This window comes from Piliocolobus tephrosceles, chromosome 3, assembly GCF_002776525.5.
Source record: "Piliocolobus tephrosceles isolate RC106 chromosome 3, ASM277652v3, whole genome shotgun sequence".
NCBI lineage: Eukaryota > Metazoa > Chordata > Mammalia > Primates > Cercopithecidae > Piliocolobus > Piliocolobus tephrosceles.
In genome coordinates, this window is record NC_045436.1 from 169,497,441 (window position 1) to 169,521,062 (window position 23,622).

A 23,622-nucleotide genomic window follows, 5' to 3' on the forward strand; every position below is an offset into this window, starting at 1 on the left:
GGAGAGATCCAAAATCGATACCCTAACATTACAATTAGAAGCACTAGAGAAGTAAGAGCAAACACACTCAAAAGCTAGCAGAAGACAAGAAATAAGTAAGATCAGAGTAGAACTGAAGGAGATAAAGATACAAAAAACCCTTCAAAAAATCAATGAATGCAGGAGCTGGTTTTTTGAAAAGATCAACAAAATGGATAGACCGCTAGCAAGGCTAATAAAGAAGAAAAGAGAGAAGAATCAAATAGATGCAATAAAAAATGATAAAAGGGATATCACCACCAATCCTACAGAAATACAAACTACAATCACAGAATACTATAAACATCTCCATGCCAATAAACTAGAAAATCTAGAAGAAATGGATAAATTCCCGGACATATACAACCTCCCAAGACTAAACCAGAAAGAACTTGAATCTCTGAATAGACCAATAACAGACTCTGAAATTGAGGCAATAATTGGTAGCCTACCAACCAAAAAAAGTCTAGGCCCAGACAGAATTCACAGCCAAATTCTACCAGAGGTACAAAGAGGAGCTGGTACCATTCCATCTAAACTATTCCAATCAATAGAAAAAGAGGGAATCCTCCCTAACTCATATTATGAGGCCAACATCATCCTGATACCAAAGCCTGGCAGATACACAACAAAAAAACAGAGAAATTTAGACCAATATCCCTGATGAACATCGATGTGAAAATCCTCAATAAGAAATACTGGCAAACTGAATCCAACAGCACTTCAAAAAGCTTATCCACCACAATCAGATCAGCTTCATCCCTGGGATGCAAGCCTGGTTCAACATATGCAAATCAATAAACATAATCCATCACATGAACAGAACCAATGACAAAAACCATATGATTATCTCAATAGATGCAGAAAAGGCCTTTGACAAAATTCAACAGCCCTTCATGCTAAAAACTCTCAACAAACTAGGTATTGACGGAACGTATGTCAAAGTACTAAGAGCTATTTATGACAAATCCATAGCCAATATCATACTGAATGGGCAAAAACTGGTAGCATTCCCTTTGAAAACTGGCACAAGACAAGAATGTCCTCTCTCATCACTCCTATTCAACACAGTGTTGGAAGTTCTGGCCAGGGAAATCAGACAAGAGAAAGAAATAAAGGGTATTCAATTGGGAAACAGGAAACCAAATTGTCCCTGTTTGCAGATGACATGATTGTATATTTAGAAAACCCCATTGTCTCAGCCCAAATTTCCTTAAGCTGATAAGCAACTTCAGCAAAGTCTCAGGATACAAAATAAATGTGCAAAAATCACAAGCATTTCTATACACCAATAACAGACAAACAGAGAGTCAAATCATGAGTGAACTCCCATTCACAATTGCTTCAAAGAGAATAAAATACCTAGGAATCCAACTTACAAGGGATGTGAAGGACCTCTTCAAAGAGAACTACAAACCACTGCTCAACGAAATAAAAGAGGACACAAATGGAAGAACATTCCCATTCCATGCTCATGGATAGGAAGAATCAATATCGTGAAAATGACCATACTGTGCAAGGTAATTTATAGATTCAATGCCATCCCCATCAAGCTACCAATGACTTTCTTCACAGAATTGGAAAAAAATACTTTAAAGTTCTTATGGAACCAAAACAGAGGCCACATTGCAAAGATAATCCTAAGCAAAAAGAACAAAGCTGGAGGTATCATGCTGACTTCAAACTATACTACAAGGCTACAGTAACCAAAACAGCATTGTACTGATACCAAAAAAGATATATAGACCAATGGAACAGAACAGAGGCCTCAGAAATAACACCACATGTCTACAACCATCTGATCTTTGACATAACTGACAAAAACAAGAAATAGAGAAAGGATTCCCTGTTTAATAAATGGTGCTGAGAAAACTGCCTGGCCATATGTAAAAAGCTGAATCTGGATCCCTTCCTTACACCTTATACAACAATTAATTCAAGATGGATTAAAGACTTAAACGTTAGACCTAACACCATAAAAACCCTAGAAGAAAACCTAGGCAATACCATTCAGGACATGGGCATGGGCAAGCACTTCATGACTAAAACACCAAAAGCAATGGCAACAAAAGCCAAAACTGACAAATGGGATCTAATTAAACTAAAGAACTTCTGCTCAGCAAAACAAACTACCCTCAGAGTGAAAAGGCAACCTACAGAATGGGAGAACATTTTTGCGATCTACCCATCTGACAAAGATCCAGAATGTGCAAAGAACTCAAATTTATAAGAGAAAAACAAATGCCACCAAAAAGTGGGCAAAGGATATGAACAGACACTTCTCAAAAGAAGACATCTATGCAGCCAAGAGACACATGAATAAATGCTCATCATCACTGGTCATCAGAGAAATAAAAATCAAAAAACACAATGAGATACCATCTGATGCCAGTTAGAATGGCAATCATTAAAAAGTCAGGAAACAACAGATGCTGGAGAGGATGTGGAGAAATAGGAACGCTTTTACCCTGTTGGTGGGAGTGTAAATTAGTTCAACCATTGTGGAAGACAGTGTGGCAATCCCTCAAGGACCTAGAACTAGAAATACCATTTGATCCGGCCATCTCATTACCGGGTATAAAACCAAAGGATTATAAATCATTCTACTATAAAGACACATGGACACATATGTTTATTGCAGCACTGTTCACAACAGCAAAGACTTGCAACCAACCAAAATGCCCATCAATGATAGACCAGATTAAGAAAATGTGGCACATATACACCATGGAATACTATGCAGTCATAAAAAAGGATGAGTTCATGTCCTTTGCAGGGACATGGATGCAGCTGGAAATCATCTTTCTCAGCAAACTATTGCAAGAACAGTAAACCAAATACCACATGTTCTCACTAATAGGTGGGAATTGAACAATGAGATCACTTGGACACAGGGCGGGGAACATCAGACACCAGGGCCTGTCAAGGGATGAGGGGCTGGGGAAGGGATAGCATTAGGAGAAGTACCTAATGTAAATGACCAGTTGATAGGTGCAGCAAACCAACATGACACATGTATACATATGTAACAAACCTGCATGTTGTGCACATGTACCCTAGCACTTAAAGTATAATAATAAAACACACACACACAAAATAAATAAATAAATAAAAAGATAGTAATGATCAGGGAAATGTAAATCAACATCACAACGTGGTACCACCTTACTCTTGCAAGAATGGTCATAATCAAAAAACCAAAACATAATAGATGTTGGTGTGAATGTGGTGAAAAGGGAACACTTCTATACTGCTGGTGGGAATCCAAACTAGTACAACCACTATGAAAACCAGTGTGGAGATTCCTTTGAAAGCTAAAAGTAAAACTACCATTTGATCCAGGAATTCCACTGCTGAGTATCTACCCAGAGAAAAAGAAATCATTATATAAAAAAGATACTTGCACATACATGTTTATAGCAGCACAATTCACAATTGCAAAAATGTGGATCGAGCCCAAATGCCTACCTGCTCAATGCCCAAATGCCCATTTTGCCCACAAAAATATGGAGCCAGCCCAAATACCCAATCCAATGAGTGGACAAAGAAACTGTGAGATAGATAGATATATAATGACATACTACTCAGCCATAAAAAGGAATGAATTAATGACATTCACAGCAACTTGGATGGGATTGGAGACTATTATTCTAAGTGAAGCAACTCCGGAATGGAAAAGCAAACATTGTATGTTCTCACTTATAAGTGGGAGCTAAGCTATGAGGATGCAAAGACATAAGAAGGATACAATGGACTTCGGGGACTTCGGCAGAAAAGGTGGGAAGGTGATAAAAGGCTACGACTTGGGTTCAGTGTATACTGCTCAGGTGATGGGTGCACCAAAATCTCACAAATCACCTCTAAAGAACTTACTCATGTAACCGAATACCACCCTTTCCTCAAAAAACCTATGGAAATTAAATAAATAAAAATTCTAAATTGTCTATGAAGATACTCTGCCTTCAAAGAGGCAAAACATAACTCCTTATTTCTTAAATGTGAGCTACACAAAGTGGCTTCCTTCCAAAAAATACAGTATAGAAGAAGGGAGTAACTTTAGAGAAGAAATGTGACAAACATTAACCCCACCAAGTAATGAAGTCAACATGAGCAGGGATAAGTCATGTTGATAGTGTTTACCCTTGATACCAATGTACGACTTTACCTTTGTGGTCTTTCTTTCAAAAGCCCTGACCCCAATCTAAGCAAGAGAAAAGCATCAGACAAATGTTAATTAAGGAACATTCTACAAAATACCTGACTGGCAATTCTCAAAAGCATCAAAGTCATCAAAAAATAAGGAAAGTCTGAGAAATTATGATAGCCAAGAGAACCTCAGAAAATATAACATCCAAGTGGAATGTGGGATCCTGAAAGGAATTCTGGAACATAAGAAGATTAGGTAAAAATTAAGGAATGATGAATAAATTACATTCTTTAGTTAATAATAATATATCAATACTGGTTGTAACATTTCAATCATAACAAATATGCTATACTAATGTAAAAGTTTAATAATAAGGAAAACCAAGTGTGGCATAAATGGGAACTCTCTGTGCTGTCTCTGCAATTTTTCTGTAAACGTTAAACTGTTCTAAACAATAACAATAAAGTTTACTGGTAAAATTCTTTATCCTCTTCTACAAAATAAAGTTTACTAATACATCAGAAACACCCTCATGGACATACTCAGAAATAACGTTAGACTGAATGTCTGAGCACCCCATGACCCAGTCAAGTTGAAGCATAAATTAGACATCATAGTTGGAGTCAACAATAATCCAGACAGCAGACCTCCACCCTCTTTGCCTCCACCCCTGGCAACTGGGAGCCCATCTCCTTTTTGCACGGGGAACTCAGCTGCAGTGTCTACTCTGCTCCGTTACTCAGCTGCAGGGTCTACTCTGCTCTGTTAGTGGCCTTCCTTCCAGAGTGGAATGCTGTCCGGAACACAGCCCTACTGCAGTAATGAAGACACTTGGACATTTACTCCCTGAGCCTGTGTAAGGACCGAATGAGAGAGTGTGTGGGTGTGGGAACGCACTGTGTATGCTGCTGAGTTCTACAGAGGTGAAAGGTTGTCACTGTTCTACTATTTTCCTGTGGATTAGCAGCATTCACATTATCTTTATGTTTTCTGGGCAGAAATTTAAAAAAATAGCATATCTAAAAAGCTAAGCTCCTGTGAATTCAAAAGACAGGATGGCTGGGATTGCCTGCATCAAAGAAAAGAATAGCAGCTCGCATTTCTGTGCTGCTCTTGGCACACAAGCCACCTTCTAATGTATTATCTCATGTGATCTTTATAAAATCTTGTACAATGGAGTGTGCTGTTATTATTCTTTTGTAGATATGGAGAAAGACTGGAGAGGTTAAGTGACTGGCCCAAGATAACACAGCTACGGGGTAACTGAATTATATTTTAACACCAGTCCTCACATTCAAAATCCATATTCTTTTCACTGAAGCACAATCCTTCTTGTCACAGCAAACGGTAAACTCAACCCTTGGCAGCATAATGATCTGTAAAGAGAGACAAGGAAATTTTCATAACTGAATAATAGATGTTTAGGTTTTTCACATTGAAAAGAGTATATCCAGGTGAGGGGTAAGAGTAGCTGAGGAATCTAGTTTTATGTTACCCATTAACTCATATATTCACCCTTCATCCATCCATCTAATCAGCAAATTAAAAGTCTTTTCTCTGCAGAGCATTGTTAGGTGCAGAGAATTCACATGGCGACTCTCTCCATCATCACCATCACCAATCATCATCAACAGCAACAACACTTTTATCCCAATTACTTTGATTATGTACATGTAATGTGTGGCTAGGTGGTGCTAGGTGGCTAGGTGGTGCATCATAAGACTAAGGCTACAAAACATGGCACAGATAGTGTATTCATCACCAATATGGCGCACACTCACCAAGGCAGGCAGCCACTAGAAGGCAGAGTAAAGGTGATACAATCATCTGAACAAAAGTGAAGAAATGCACAATTAATACATGCAATCTACAAGGACAAATGTACTTTGCGAGGGTATGCTGAGAAGAAGGAATTGTGTTATTTAAATTAGCAAAACTGTAAGGAAGTGCCGGGAAGTGGATCCTGAGGATTTTGTTCCCTAGTAGGCAGCTTGACAAAGGCTTTTCAAGCCATAAAGGCAGGGTGATAGCTTGTATCTCTTGCTTTTCTGTTTTTTGTTTTGTTTTGTTTTTATTTCCAATAGGGATGAGCTCTACGTTCAGCATAAAGTATATCTTGAATAAATGCTGTTTCCCTCCATTCAGAAAGATATTTGTGAAATATTTTTCAGAGAAGCTGCTTTAATTTGGAAAATAATACAAATTCCTCAGAGGGGAAAAACTGCAAATGTATAAACTCTTCCCTTCCCCCTTTTCCATCTAAACAATGCTTCCTATTCTTAAGATGCAGATCAAATTTGATGTGTGTCAGGAAGACATCTCCCCATTATGGCAAGCACCACTCAGAGTTGATACTTCTGCTTTGTAACCTCATGGGACACCTACCTGGGACCTGAACACACTTCACTGTAGCCTCTGCCTTTGCTCCTCCTTCTCTGCTGTTTTTGCATATGAAACTCCATGCTCCTATCTTAGGTGAACCCATACATTGTTTAAATATCCACTTATCCATTTAGCTGCAGCAATTCTGTATCTCATTTTTATTTTCCTCTTAGTTTTAGTTTTCAACTTTGATGTAGTCTTTCTACTAGGTCATTCCCAACAGCAAACATTCTTTTTTTACATTCAGCTTAAAAAAATAAAAATAACTTACCTATACTTCTCTTAGGAGGCAGACCACAGCCAATGACTAACAATAGCTAGTCCACTGTCTTGAGGTGGGGTTAACTTTGTAGTACAAATTGTTTTCCAAAACTCACTTTGAGATCACACTGAAACTAGTTGTTCTCTGAAGCTACATCCCTGCTTAGCTTTTCTTCTCCTTTATCATTCTTTCCTCACTTCACTTGCTCTGAAAAGCATTTTCCCAACAAACCACTTGAGTACCAATACCCATCTTTGGATGGGTACTTTTGTTTTTAGGGACGCTGGCCTAAGACAACTGGTACCCAAAGTGGAGTAGTCCTAGGAGGCTCTAAGGATGGGATTTTTCAAGTTGTGTCACTTGCTGACTGAATGGCAAGAAGGATCCCACTACTAGTCTTAGCTGGATTATAGATTGTCCCTGGCATATTCAAGCATTGTAATTGCTAAGACTTCTACTTTTGCTGGACTAAGATGAGACACAATTGGAAGGAGATGTACTAGCTGATGCAGTATCTTTGACACTTGAGAAATGTAGAATAATAAGAACTGCAACTGGTAGCTGTTTCTAAGCAGCATTGTTTTATTAAAAAGAAAAAAAAATGACAGGCTTGGATCTATTATTCAACATCTTAAAGCAGAGAGTCATAGGGTATTCTTGGCAGCATTTAAAGACTTCTATCTCCTACAGCCAGCAGGCAGACATTGCTTAAGATTAGGCACGAGATCTCATTTTAAGAATCGCAGAATTTTTAAAGAATTGTAGAATTTAAGAGAATCTTGAATTTTCAGCCTATGCAAGTATACAGTGAAAAAGTCAGGGCCCTGATACAAAGTAGTAGAACCCTAAGATTTGGGATAGGGATATCCAGGTAGATGCATTTGAAGAGTGACATCCAGATTCCTTTGAACCCTCTGAACCTACAGAAGTGTCCCACTCTCTTTATGGAAGGTAGAGAACTTCATGCCTGAAAACTATGTAGAGACCTAAAATGAAGCAGGTGCTTTACAATTTAATAGTTGCCTTCACCAGAATCTCTTTCCTCCTTTCCTACTGGCCACCAGACCTGTAAGTAGAGACAAACTTCAGCCAGAAATGACAAGAGAAGTGGCAATCCTGCTAAGCAAAGAAAGGAATGATTTACCAAAGGAGCTGTAGGACCATATGCTAACACGTATTGTCAGGAACTCAGATTGGTGGATCCTGAGCATGCTGGACCATGTTTTCAACGTGAGGCATTCCTCTGTAACACAATGTTTAACATCTGGCAAGGACACCACGTGATTGTTCTAAAACATTACTGGAGTAACTCTTGAGAACTTGGGATATGTTGTGGCCCATCTTGTAGAAAGGAGAGACCACAGCAGCCATGGAAAACTCTGGAGGAAGGAATCCTGAGCCTCAGAGAAGCAGGGATGCTAGAATATGTCTATCATAGGAGACCAGAAAATGTACCAACTACACATGTTCTTAAGATGGCTCATCAGTTTAGACCACCACAGTGTTTCTTCCTCATCTGAAAACTCAGATGAACCTCTGAACTTGACTTCTTCAAGAAGTTTTCAAATTCCAATAATCTGGACAACAAGAGCACTAACCCAGCGTTCGGCATGAACCCTTTTAGTGCCAAATCTTTATACACAGCTCTTCCACCTCAAAGCGCATTTCCCCCTCCTACTTTCATGCCACCAATTTAGACCAGTATTCCTGGGCTACGACCATACCCAGCACTGGATTAAATGAGCTTGCTACCACATATAGCCTACACCTGCCCACCTGGAGCAACTACCTTTGCTGATGTGCAACAAAGGAGAAAGTACCAACGGAAACAAGGATTTCAGGGAGAACTGCTTGATGAAGCACAAGACTACATGTCAGGCCTCGAAGTTATGACACACTCCGACTCCTGTCTGTCTCGCAAGAAGACCAAGAAGACAGAGTGGCACGTATGCATGTGACTTATGTGCAAGAAATTCCAGAAAAGCAGTTCCCTTCTGCGACATAAATACGAACACACAGACCACATCAGTGTCAGATTTGTAAGAAAGCGTTTATACACAAGCACCGCCTTATCGCGCATTCAAGGCTTCCCTCGGGGGAGAAGCCCTATCAGTGTGATAAACGTGGCAAGCGCTTCTCACACTCGGGCACATACTCGCAGCACAGGAATCACAAGTATTCCTACCGCAAGCGGGAGGCGGGGGAGCGGCAAGCGGCGGGGCGCAAGGCGCGCGAGACAGGGCACTTGGAACCCACCGAGCTGCTCATGAACCGGACTTACTTGCAGAGCATTACCCCTCCAGAGTACTCGGACTCGGAGGAGCGGGCGAGTATCGCGAGGGATGGCGAGAGCGAGAAAGAGCGCAAGAAGGAAGGCGAGGATGGCTACGGGAAGCTGGGCAGACAAGATGGCGACGAGGGGTTCGAGGCGGAAGAGGAAGAAAATGAAAATGAAAGTCCATGGATACGGATCCCGAAACGACACAAGATGAAGAAGAAACTGGAGATTACTCCATGTACGGTAGTTCGGAGGATGGGAAAATGGAAACTAAATCAGACCACGAGGAGGACAATAGGGAAGATGACATGGAATAAACTACTGCATTTGAAGCTTCCTTTTTTGTTTTTCTCCAGTAGTATTGTTACCTGTTTGAAAACACTGCTGTGTTAAGCTGTTCATGCACGTGCCTGACGCTTCCAGGAAGCTGTGGAGAGGGACAGAAGGGGCAGTTCAGCCAAGACAGATGTAGACAGAGTTGGAGCTGGGTATTGTTAAAGACTGCATTATGCAAAAATTTTGTACAGTGTTAAGGCCTAAAAATTATGTGGTTCAGAGACTAATTCCTGTGTTTAATAGCATTTATACTTTAAGCACAACTAGAAAATTGTGAAAATTGCACCCTACTTAAGTATCACTACGAACTTTAAAAAACTATGTCTAATTTACATGAGTACATTTTTAAAAGGTGCCAGCACTACCATACATCATTATTGTTCCTTTTTAATTTGCTCGCACTACAATGCATCAGTATTATGATTTCTCTGTACTTTCCCTTTGCTATTCATCAATTTCCCCCCCCCCCCCCTTTTTTTTTTTCCAGCTTAAGTAACCATACAATTTTAGGCCTCAATTTTTTTTTTCTTTTTTTTCCGTTAAGGAACTTGAAGTGTTGCATGTGTGAATTTAAGATACCGAAGTCTTAAAGTGACCTGGATGTAAAGGAAAAAGTAAGATGAGAAATAAAGCCTTTGTAAGGTGGTTTTAAAAGCCTTATAGGCAAACCTTTTACTCTGTGTTTCTGCAAGTGCCATCCTTGTACAGTATTAAGAGGGTAACATAGGTTACCTTTGCACCAGCTTCAGTGTTAAGCTCACCCTGTTCTTTGAAGCACCCATGTCAGTATTAGAAGAATAGGCAGCAGTTCCTTAGTTTACATATGTTTGTGCAATTATTTTCTGTACTTTTTTGTTCATTAATTTTATCAGTATTACACCAAACTGTTTTGCAACAACAAAAAAATTTTTTGGCATTCATTTAATTTTAGGTCAAATAACATTTTATTTGTGTGGCTCATTTTATATTTCCTAGTTTTATTTATTTCATACTATAGTGCATAGTATTATAGTTCTTCAGTATACAGCTATATTTTAGTAAAAAAGGAACATGATATTGATCATTTGGGCAAATTTTATGTAAAGAGAAGAGCATTTATTGTGTTTTGGAACATTAATTGTGAGATGGGATTTTTCAATTTTATTATTTGTTTTTGTTTTTTTCCAATTACTGGAAGTTCCAAATTTGGGAACTTTTGATATGATCTTACGAAAACACTGTATTTTCGACTGAAAATTCCACTTTCTTTATCTTGTTTTTTAGCTAAAAAGAGGGACAGTTAAATACAATGTATGATACCATGCAAAAAATCTTTCTGAATTGTCTTTGCAAAAGTATTACTGAATTTTTAGTTTGTAATTTATTTTGAAAATGACCATGCTTGAATAAAAATGTAGCCAAATTAAAAACAAAAACAATAAGATGGCTAGAGGACATTTTATTAACAAAAATGATAGAGGGCTCTGGTGAGAGAGTCACAGGCAGTACAAAACTGAGCAGTAATTGTCCTCTGTAGGTCGGGAGTGATGATAGGAGAAGTTGTTACAGAAGTGGGCTCCCTAATAGCAGTGAGGATAAGACTCTGGAATAGAAGAGGCCAGGAGACAGCCCTTAACAGTCAGAAAAAGAATAATGTGAAACCAGTTACTGTGATAGAGAGCAAGACTGAAATGGCAGCCAGAGGCATCTGTCCCATAGGGATCATGGCAATGGCTCACAGAACATAGTATTTTTAGGTGCAAAATAGATGGGCAACCAGAAAGTGTACTGCTTAGAATACATGACCAAAAATGTTCAGAGAATGAGAGTCAGGTGCGGTGGCTCATGCCTGTAATCCTAGCACTTTGGGAGGCTGTGACGGGCAGATCACATGAGTCCAGGAGCTCCAGACCAGCCTGGGCAACATGGTGAAACCGTATCTCTATAAAAAATACAAAGATTCGTCAGGTGTAGTGGTATGCGCCTGTTGTCCCAGCTACCTAGGAGGCTGAAGCAGGAGGATCTTGAGCCCAGGAGTTTGAGGCTGAAGTGAGTCGTCATGATCACCCCATTGTACTCCAGCCTGGGTGACAGAGCAAGACCCTGTCTCCAAAAAAAAAAAAAAAAAAGTTCACAGAGAATGGATGATCAAGAGACTAAGGTCTGCTGCCTCTGTAAAAAGTCTCTTTTTATTTTTTTTGAAACACGATCTTGCTCTGTTTCCCACCTGGAGTGCAGTGGTCTAATCACAGCTCACTGCAGCCTTGAACCTCTAGGCTCAAGGGATCCTCTTGTCTCAGCTTCCCAAGTAGTCAGGACTGCAGGCTCGCAACACAACACCTGTCTGATTCCTTTTTTTAACTTTTAGTAGAGACAAGGTCTTTCTCTGTTGCCCAGGCTGGTCTCAAATGGTAGAAAGTCTTGACTGCCCAGTTTACGGCCCTGAGGAGTTCTCAGATCCAGAGCACATCAACTAAAGAAAGATTGTATTCCCACGGAAAACAAAAGAATCCTACAACACAACAGCCAGTGAGCATAGTAGTGCTTTCCCAGTTCTTCCCAACAAGCAAAAAACAGCAACAATGAAAAGAAAAGAATTATGGCTATGTATTCAAATAACTGTACACCGCAGAAAGGGGAATACCCAAATCCTTCAAAGGCTATAGGACACAGAACTGAGTAGGCACTAGTAGCCAGGAACCCAAAGTACCAATATTGCCCCTGAGAGTGCCTATGGGGGGTCAAACAATAAATGAAATCTTGGCCCAGGTCCATTTCACAGTGGATTCATTCTTATCCATTGCTATTTCCCTGATTCCTAAAGGCATAAACAACAATTTCATACGCAGCAGTTGACAGAACTCCCACACTGGCATGGAGAATAAGAGCTATGGTAGTAGGAAAGGCCCAGGGGAAGTCCCTGAAACTACTCCCTGCTCCAAGATAGTAAATCAAAACCAAGACCCCATCCTGGAGTATACGACAGATATTAATGCCACCTTCAAATACTCAAGTAATGCAGGAGTAATAGACTCTGTCATATCCCATTTATTCACTAAGGCAAAAACGGGATGCATTATGATAGATGTTAATAGACTATCATAAACTTAGCCAAGTGTAGTCTCATTTGTAGCTGCTGTGCCAGATATGGTGTCTTTACTAAAGGAGATTAACACAGCTTGAGATATATCATATGTGGCTATTGATCTAATGAATGTGTTCTTTTCCATACCCACATGAGAGGAAGATCAGAAGCAGTTTACATTCTCATGTTACAAATCATGGTACAAATTCAGAGTTGCTGTGGAACTTTGTTAATTTTTTCCGTTCTCTGTCATGCTAAAATCCAAAAGGACTGTGAATGTCTGGACATCCTGAAAATAGTAATGAGCACATAACTGTGGAATCCATCAGTCCTGCCATACAGCAAACCATCCAGAAGCTATTGGCCTGATAGAGTGATGAAACAACCTTTTGAACATACAGCTGAGGGGCAGACTAAAGATGACATCCTTCTGAAGATGGGGTGCTATAATTTATGATGGGGTATATACTGTAAACCAATGGTCATTATATGGTGACATGTACCCAACAGATAGAACATATGGGTGAGAGAGATAGGGATGGGAGTAGCATGAGCTGCTTAGGAAATTTGTGTGTCCTTTGTCTGTACCTTTATACACTATAGCTACAGAAATCCTAGTCTCCAAAGAAGGAGGTGTTTCCACCAAAGGATGCAGTTGAGAGTGCTACATGGTCATTGGGCATCCTAATGCAAATAGACCAGTAGTCACAGAAAGCAAACACTATGTAACAGCAGGGATAATAGACCATGATCCTCATGAGGATATAAAACTGCTGCTTCATAATGGGGCCAAAAAAAATGGTTGGCATGAAGGTGATCTGTCAGAATATCTTGATAGTTCTACATCCTATAAATGGGCAAGTACAACAACCATCATCCTGTGGAACTATATCCTATATCCTCTGGAGGAAAGACCTCAGCTAATACTGACTGACATGGGTGTACAAAAGACTAAGCACCCTTTGACTCAAGGTAGGACTAACTCTGCTATGTTATTTGTGCTTCACAGCTTCCCCATGGGAACAAACTAAGGCTAACCGCCAGATGCAGCCCCATTCTTACTTAGCTTTTATTCCCTCCCTATTCTGCTTCCTTCATTTCCCTCTCCTATGACCATTTCCTGGAAAAAATTACTTGAACAAAGAAACCTGTTTCAGCAACTTCTAGGGAATTTTACCTAAACCCCAGAGAGTTTTAGTGGTTTTCTTCACTGATATTTCAAAGCTTCTAGAAAACATGGCAGACAATGGGCCCCAGATAATGTTGTTGAATAAAAGTTTAAACCATATCATACTGAATTGTCATGCTGGGTTTACTTGCCATCATTTATTCATTTAGTAATTTCTTTTACTCACATAATGGGCTTCTAGTGCTTCCTGCGTTTTTAGGTTCTAGTGCTTACATCTAGTGCTTCCTGTGTTTTAGGCTTCATGCCAAGTGTTGGAGATACAAAAAAAATGTAAGTCTGTACTCCAGTTCTGATGGCACTGTCAGCCTTGTCATGTAGACATATCGATAAACTGACTCACTTGAGTACAATATAATGTATGCTAATGTTATGGACTTAACTGTATGCCCTCAAAATTCATAGGTTCTGTATTTTGAGATAGGACCTTTAGGGAGGTAATTAAGGTTAAATTAGGTTATTAGAGTAAGGCCTTAAATCAATAGAGTTGGTATCCATTTCAGAAGAGGAGGAGGCCCCAGAGCTCGCTTGCACGCTCTCTCTCTCGTTCTCTTTCTGCATGTGCACAGGGGTAAGACCATATGAGAACACAGTGAGACGGTTGCCATCAGCAACCCATGGAGAGAGGCCAACCTTTGTTGGCACCTTGATCTAAAAATCAACCTTGTTGGTACCTTGATCTTGGGCTTCCAGCCTCCAGAACTGTAAGAAAATTAACTTCTTTTGTTTAAGCCGTTCAGCCAGACAACCAGAAAAACCCAAGACCAGAGAATCATTGGGGCAGCCCAAGAAGACTGATACAGCTACTATACAGCGAGGGCCTGCATCTTCCATGTCTTTGCCCTGAAAGAGAAACAGAGATGCTGGTACACAGTGGGCACTCAATAAATAAATAAATCACTTGAAAAAATTTCTCACAACCTTATGCAGTGTGAGACCTGATTAAATCTTGTCAAGCACAACATCTCTTGCCTTCCATACCTCCCTCTCGCTAGCACTGTTTCAATTCTCCAACTCATGCTGGGAAAGCCATTCCATTCCTCTTTGGCTGATAAATTCCTGTTCACCCCTGGACCATTCTCTGATCCTATTCCACCCTGAGATCAGATAGGTGCCTTCTCCAACCCGCTGGGTCTGCCTCTTCCATTGCACTGAGAATTTTGTATCATGATTTTGTGTCCATCTGTCTATCTTTTCTATAACTTAATAATCATATCAGGAACTGTGTACCCAGAACTTATCAACTGTTTTTTTTAATGTCCAAAGGAGGATTGGTATATAGAAAAAAGCAAAATTGACCATGACTTGGATTTTTATTGATAGTAATTTACTTACTTTTTTTAAATTTTAAAATGTGTCATTCCTTTAGCCTTTAAATTCAACTTTCAAGTCCAGTACATTTGCTTATAAATTTAACAATTGGGAGTGAAAATTAAAAACATTCTCATTCTTTAATTTCTGCTCATTTATATCACAAATTTCACAGATTAATTTTTCCTAAGCATTGTTTTTAAACTTCAACAAATTTTTTCAGACATATCAAAGTCATAAAAGCTTATAAACAGCAAATTAAAATCTCTCATACTATGTAAAACTTAATTAAATTTCTTTAAACATGTCAAACTATGATCATAAATTGAATAAACTTTATTTTCTCAAGCTAACTCTTCCAACTTTAATAAATATGAATTTATCAAATTAGTAGATCAGATACAGGTAAGCATTTCAATATCTTCAAAAGCAATATATAAATTTAGTAACTTCAATTCTCTTAAGCTTTAAGCAAATGTAATTAAATAAAACCATCTTACAATTTAAATTAAAATCTTGAGCCAGATTCTCTAGAATGTCATTATATCTTAAATGTTTCAAACATCCTACCAAGTTTATCCAAACACCACAATGAATACAAAAGTTTTAATTACACTTGTATAATCACAATTTACATGAAGGTTTAAACACCAAATTTATTTTTTATCATCTCTATGCTTATATTTTATCCTTTCTTGTAGTTACAAAGTCATTTATCCAACCAAAGAGAATAGAATTACCATCTCAGGCCTACTTTAGCAAATGAAATTACAGATTCATTGTTGTCAGGGATTTGAGACACAGGTTGCAAATTCAAGGGATTTGTCAAAGACTTGGGAACAACATAACCTAAATCAAACCGAGAGGAAACAGCCAGAAAAACCCAAATTAACAGACATTCTACAAAACAACAGACTGTACCCTTCAAAAATGTCAATATCCTTTAAAAAAAAAAAAGAGAAAGAGGAAGAAGGCCAAATAGACATAATGACGACATGCAATGCATGATCCTGAATTGGATTCTGGATTAGGGAGAAAAATGATAGCTGAAAAGGCAGCATTGGGACAATTAACAACATTTGAATGCAGACTATATATTGGATATCAGTTTTAATAAATGTAAACTTCCTGAGTTCAATAATTGCATTGTGATTATATTGGAAAATGTCACTTTCTTTAGGGTAGTGACACTGAAATATTTGGAGTGAAATGTCAGATCTCCACAAATGGTTCAGCAAAAGATAAAAATAAGAATAGTGAAAGGAATAAGAATGTGAGCACGTTTGTGGTAGAGAGGAAGAAAAAGCAAAAATGTGGCACAAATGTTAACAGTAGGTAAATCTAGATGAAGGGTAGGTTCTTGCAACTTTGGTACAGTTGTTTTTACAAAATAAAAAGTTAATTAAAAACAAAATTAAAGATTAAAAGTAAGATTTTGAATGGGATTATGCAAACTTGGATGTGGCTTCAAGAGAGTAAATTTGGGCAATAGATTATTTCATGCAACAGAAAACCACTGGCAAATTTAAACCATAAACTGGTCTACCATTGGGATACTGGATTCTTTAGAGCTGAAGGAATGTTGCGAAACCAGTTTCAGAGGCTGTGCTTATAGGGAAAATGGCAAAATTCAACTTCCTTGCAGAAGAACAACACTGTGTCATTGCTGAGATGAGGCATGGCAGGGTGTACCACTGGTACTGCCTGATAGACACAGACAGTGAAACCATCACCATGGCCACTGCTCCTCTAGAAGCTGGATGCTGCTGTTGTAGCTGTTGCCACTTGCTACCAGAATGAATTATCTGCTTTTCTTCACATCAGTAGCTCACATTCACAGCCTAAGGCACCTGTATCTGATTACCTGAGTCCAAGGCACATACCAAAGCATTAGTTGCGTGAAAGCTAGGAAAGTCAGAATCTGACTTCCAGGGTCTGCAATGTCATCAAGTCTCTGCTCACTGTCATCAAGTCTCCTAAGGGATGGCCTTCCTAAGGGAAATGGATTCCAATGATGGGGAGAAATAAAGAAAAAGGATACACATATAAGATTCACAGAGGACCTCTCTAAAATGGGCCCGCTATATCCAAGGGGCCACCATAGCCAAGCCTTTCATCTGGGATTTGACTTTGCAATCGCAGTTTCACCTCACCCCTTTCCTAAGACAACCTCTTTCAACTCTCATCACTGAGGGAGTACACAAAAGCCTGCTCATCTCATCCTCACTGCTTTCAACAAAATATTTTGTTAGCTAATTGAATTATTTGACCCTTTACACCCCTTTACCCTTTCACCACCCTAGTCAGGATTGTGACTGATGTCTCCTGGTTACGAATTGTGGGACATTCCCCAGCCTTGTTCCAACTTTCTTATTCATCTCTTGCTCATCATTCAGTAAGCATCTACTGTCAGGACCCAGTGCAGGACCCAGTGCAGGACCCAGAAGGTGGTGAGCACTCCGGCATGAGGACAGGTAAATGAACGCATGAAGGAAGGGCTAAGCAGTGAGTGGATAAATAAATTGATGGATACTATAAAAAAATTACCTCCCTGGCTACACAAATGACATATAAAGCACATAAATCCTGACCTATAACCACAGACACAATTGCAATCTATTCTTTGGAAAATCTTGGCTTTTGAAACGTAAGAGTTGATTTCCTAAGGCTGCTGTGTCCACTGGGTAGTGGGGGGCTGCAGAAGGGGTGGACTCTGTTCCTACCTATGTGTAGGAGGAGAAAAGTCTCTTCTGTGTCATAGGAGATGGCAGGGCAAGCTAAAGATCCCATTCCTACAGCAGCATAGAGTAGCTTCTTTCCATCTTGGGACCACCACATCCACTCCTTAGAAGGGATAACAAGCGACTAACTTTGTTCATGGCTCTGAAACCCCAGCCAGACACTAAACTAAGAAAACAAACTGGTTCATTCTCATTTTTTAAGAGAGATGAGTAGGACACAGTGAGTTAATCATCAGTGTTCAGAATCTACACAGAGAAACCAGTCCCAGGGCAAGTTCCCCAGCCATCCCACATTTTTCTCTCTTTTTTCTTGGCCTTCCTTCTGCAGCCAGGGACCTTGAAGCCTAAAGGCTGAAAAGCCTATTATCACCAGATAGAAATGTAGGTAAACGAGGTATCACAATAATGAATTCTAAAGCATAAGGCAAGAATGGGGGAAGGACCTCTTTGCTGCAAAGGATTGGGCAGGAACTGGGCCATTTTCCAACTACCATAATAATAAAGGGCTTTTGTTGGTTTCTAGACATGTAAGTCAAAAAGGATACTTCTAGACAAAAATGGAAGGAGGAAGCAGTTTCTTCACCATTGACCCTCAACCTACATTCCAAAATTGGCTTCAAGGCTAAGAAGCTCTAATCCCTCAACCAAACAGAGGGAGCTAAAAAGAATGGATTTGAAAAGACTACAGGAAATGAGAGTGGCTATAGCACTCGGGACACAGCACTAGTCAAAGGATTTGGGGACGTTAAAAGAAGATGAAAAGGAAAAGTCAAAAAATTATCCGCAGAATATGTATAAAACACAAGGCTGAGACCAACTGAATTACTGCCTTTATTTCTCTCCCTCTCTGTGGATGTTTTAGACACCAAATCCGGGGTTCCAGAGGCTGCAGCTGATACGATTGGAAATGCCGTGCTTCTGTTTGTGAACTTCGAGTCTAAATTGTATTAGCGTTAAGTGATAGGGACCCCGTTTGCAATTTGATACGCAGGAGCGGACTGTTTCTGATGTTTTACTAACAATTTGGGTAAATATGCTGAAACCAATATGTTCAGCCAGGTGCCGAACGCATTTAGCCCAGCGTGGAACGGGCCTGCACAAATCTGTATCCCCAGATGGAGGAAGCCGAGTTACAAATTAGTGCAATTCAAACAGAAGAGGTTTGACCAAGGGAGAGCTTAAAGAGATCAAAGGAAAAGCAGAGGGAAATTGGATACAGTTGCATGCCAGTTCATTTGGAGGCAAAGGGGACTTAATTATTTTATTCCAGTTTTTTCTTTTTTTTCCTCAAAGAATTGGGTTAATATGCTTACTGTTTCAGTTTGGCCTTAAACTTCCCAAAATTATAAGGAAGCGCTGTGTCACAGTAATGTGTTAAATACTAAAGAATTTTATTATATCATTATTAATCTGGAACCAGGCATGAAATTCCAAGTGTATTCAAAATCAGAACCCAATTTTTAAAGAGTATTTACATTTAAGTGTCATCAAAAAGATCTATTTACATAGCGTGCCATAATTTCTTAGATTTCTCCATTTATTTATTTTTATTTCCTACTAAGAATAAGTTATTTTAAAATTATAATTAACCAACACAATAGCTTTTTAATTATTCTTCTATTATATCATTTTATCTCTCTCTGTAGACATGTAAAATCATAATGATTTAGTTGTTTACCTCCCTGGTTGGGAGTCTTGCCCAGAAATAGATTAATAATTATTTTTTAAAAAGAAGAACTGGAATCATGGACTGTATCAGTGGTGAGTTGTCAAACATAATCTGTGTATAAAGGACAAGGAGACAAGAATATCCAGGCAGTGTGTTAACATTATTTACAATGTCCCTAAAATTCAATTTGTAACCAAAGAGCATGATGCTGTTCAACTCCCTTGAAGTGGGATTCTAGAATGGAGGAGAGAGGCTAGCAGACAGGAACTGTGTAACAGACATGGACTCAAAGAGGAAGTTGTAACATCCAGAAGAGTGAAATCCATAGCAAAAGACCTAAGATGGGTGCTGGCTGCAAATTCAGAAAAATTAGGAGTAATATTAGGTCTTCTGAGGAAAGTCTGAGAACTTTATTTGCAAGGTGCTCAAAAGAATCCTGTGGGAAGAAACTCACGCTAAGGAAGAAGCCTCATGAGGAAAGAGAAGGGAGGTTAGAGATGGGGTCAGAAAGACAGAGAGGAGACAATATCCTCCTTGTAGGATGGAGCTGGGAGTCTGGATTTTATTCCAAGGTCAGTAGCACGCCTGTGTGTGTGTTACCAATTGAAGTGTTACCAGGTGATAGACCTGTTCCAGATGCTGAATATACAGCAGGAACACACCTTCTGATCTCTCGAGCTCAATTCTCGGAGGAGGAAGCAACACAGAAATGAACAAACAAGATAATGCTATCGATTTTACAAAAAACTAAAAACAGACTGATGTGATAGAGAGAGAGACTTGGGGCTACTCTTTTACACTGAGTGATCGAAGAAGTCTCTCTGAAGAGTTATATTTAAGTTAAGAAAATTATAATGAGCCACATTTGCATATGATTTACCACGGACAAGCCCCCTCCTAAGTACTTACAAACTTTAAAGTTGTTGAGGGAAATTGAGACAAAGGCAATTTAAGAAACTTATCTAATGTCCCTTGCTGATAATTGTAAATTTTAATCCAGGAAATCTGACTCCAAATCCCTTATTGCTTACCAGTATATTCTGAGTGACATTGTGTGAATGAGAAGAGATGAGGATTATCAGGTGGAGCAAGTCATGGGAGTCACTGGGGGAAAAGTAGTCCAGGCAGACAGGAGAGCAAGAAACAGCAAGAAGGCAAAGAGATCTGGAGCAGTGAATCAGGGGAGGGAGGAACAGGAGCAAAGTCTGAGAGACAAAGGGCAGAACATATAGGGCCTTGGAAACCAAGAGAAGGGTTTCTTCTAAGGGAGATGGGGGATTTTTTTTTTTTTTTTTTTTTCTGAAATGGAGTCTCACTCTGTTGCCCAGGCTGGAGTGCAGTGGTGTGATCTTGGCTCACTGCAACCTCCGCCTTCTAGGTTCAAGTGATTCTTCTGCCTCAGCCTCCTGAGTAGCTGGGACGACAGGTGCACACCACCACGCCCTGCTAATTTTTGTATTTTTAGTAGAGACAGGGTGTCACCATATTGGCCAGGCTGGTCTCAAACTCTTGACCTCATGATCCACCTGCCTTGGACTCCCAAACTGCTGGGATTACAGGCATGAGCAGCTGCACCTGGACATAGATGGGGGATTTTAAGCAGGGGAAAGGTGTGATCTGTTTGGATTTGCAAAATATTACCTTAGCAGCTGGGTGAAGAATGGAATGCAAAGAGAAAGAGCCAAAGTGTTCACAGAAGGAAGAATTTTAAGGAAGTGCAAGAAAGAAATGCTGCTGGCTTGTATGATCATGACCAAGACTGACTGGAAAGGAGGTAGTGACAGGGTAACTTGGAGATGGAGCTGGCAAGGCATACTGCTGGAATGAATAAAAGGCATGTTGGAAAGAAAGGAAGTAAGAATGACCACTATGTTCTTAGCTTGAGCAACTGGGTGAATGAATAATGAATGGTAGTGCCCTTTGCTGAGATTGGCTAGGTGGGGAAGTGATGAGAGGAAGAGGGGATCAAGGTTGTGATAAGGAAAGTGGAAATACAGCAGGGTAATGTAAGCTGGCATGGGGATCAGAGAATGAAATGACTTTTAAGGTAACACCTTAGGTCATTCGCACATTCCTAAAGGTCATTTAGAAAACATAAGCCATTGTCTCTTGCTTGAATGACCTTCTTCATGGCCTCTCTAGCCAACCCTACTCATCTTTCAAGCTCCAGATAATACATCCCTTCCACTGTCACAGCCAAATATGTTCAAAGAAAAGCTTCATGCCAGCCACAATGCACTTTGAGAATACAAAGACAGTAAAACATTGATCTTCTCTCAAGGAGGTTGTTGTTTAGGGAGGGAAAACAAACATACAACAAACAAATACGATAGCTACTGGAAAGGAAGTGTGTGCAACTGGAAAGGAAGTGTGTGCAAATTAGAGTGGAAGCTGAAGCAGACTCAGGAAAGTCTTCACAGAGGAACAGATACTCTGGTTTTCTTGCGGGATAAGGGTATATTTTCCAGGAAGATGAGAACATGTTAGCTAGGAAGACACAGCACAGAGGATTGCCAGACAGATGCAACAACATAGAGAAAGGCACAAATGCATAAGGCAACAATAGCCTCTTGGAAAATTACATATAACAGAGACCCAGGTTGGATGGATTAGGATTGAGATTGGTGTGTGGATTGACAGTGACAATAGTGAGAAATGAGCTTGAAGAGGTAAGCAAAAGCCAGATCAGGCAGGGATGCTGTGGCAAACCCTGCCAGTGGCTCACCCAATGTCATTCACCATGTCTTCCCTGCTAACAGAACCTTGATTCAGGTCATGTATAGAAATCCCTTGATCTCTGAGAAGGCAATCCTCTTCTCAGTCAAGGGACTAAATCATGACTGGTCTTAACCAATTAGATAATATCATTCCCCTTCTTCAATGACTGGCCAACAAGCAGACATGTGATCCAGTCATGGCCAATAAGATGTAAAGAGAAATATTTTGTCTCTTCCCCTTCTTCCTGCCTTCAACATGAATATGGTGCCTGCAGCAGTAGCAAGCATCATGTGACCATGAGGTAGCATGCATGAGAGTTGCCAACATGTTAACAGTGGCAAAGTAGAAAGGTAGAAAGACCCTGGATCCTTCCCTGAGGCTCTGAACAAATGCCAGCCATCACCTGTTTGCAGACATTTTATCATGTGAGAAAAATAGGCCCCTATGTATTTACTAGGGACTCATGTCACAAGTTAGGTACATTTAATTTACAATGGACAAAAGCATACTAACTGATGCATATATCACGTGAAAGGGTTTGGATTTAATCCTGCGGGTGAAAATGTTTTGAACAGAAAGCAATCAAATTTGTGTTCTAGAAAAATCACTCTGGACGCTTTGTAAATGATAGAAGAAAGAGGTGAGATAAAAGAGGTAGGTAGCCCAGTTAGTAAACTACTAAACATTCAAAGTTAATGATGATAAAAGAATGGAAAAGGGACATGAAAAGAAATGAAAAGAAGGGAAGAGAAAAGTTATATGTTAGTGAGATCGAATTAACAGGACTTGTCTGAGAGATGTGAAGGATGGGGAAGGGAAGGGTAGGAGAGCACCTAGACTCACACAGGTAACTTGAGCAGAACGCTAACATTTCATGAGGGAACACAGGAGAAAGGAAGAAGATAGTCAGGGAGAAGAAAATATCTTATTTATTCTCAGATAAACTGATTTTTTATAGTCTAACCAAAATGCAGTAAGCTTTGTTATGTCTAAAATTTACCTTAGTCACGGAAACGATCACACTTTGTTTACTTGTCTGAATCCACAACTAAACCGTGAGCTCCTTGAGGGCTGAAAATGAAAGTGATGTTAATGGCAAACACTTACTTTGATGTTTGATATCTCAGGCACTAGTTCAAGCCTCTTGCTAAGATAAGGAAACTGAGGCATAGAAAGATAAGTAACTATCCCAAGATCAGAGAGCTTATAAGTAGTGTTGCTGCTGAGGCAATGAATTCAACTCCAGGCAATTAAATTCTAGAATCTGTGAGCTTAGCCACAGGCTCCACTGCCTCTCAGAGATGGTTCCATTTTAACAACTCCCATTAGAGTACCCAAAATAAAGATTAGTGTTCAAAACATTTTCACAATGAATGAAAAAATTAGTGAATGAATATGTAATTGTGTCTCATGAAATTTTAAAGACACATCCTTAATTTGTTTTAAAAATATTAATTTAAAACTATTTATTAAAAGATATTCATGGCTGGGCACAGTGACTCACGCCTGT

At 39.5% G+C, this 23,622-nt stretch overlaps 1 pseudogene; it reads left to right on the forward strand.

The window, feature by feature from the left end:
• The first annotated feature begins 8,548 nt into the window (after positions 1-8,548).
• LOC111538975 lies at positions 8,549-9,404 on the forward strand (annotated as a pseudogene).
• Positions 9,405-23,622: the final 14,218 nt, after the last annotated feature.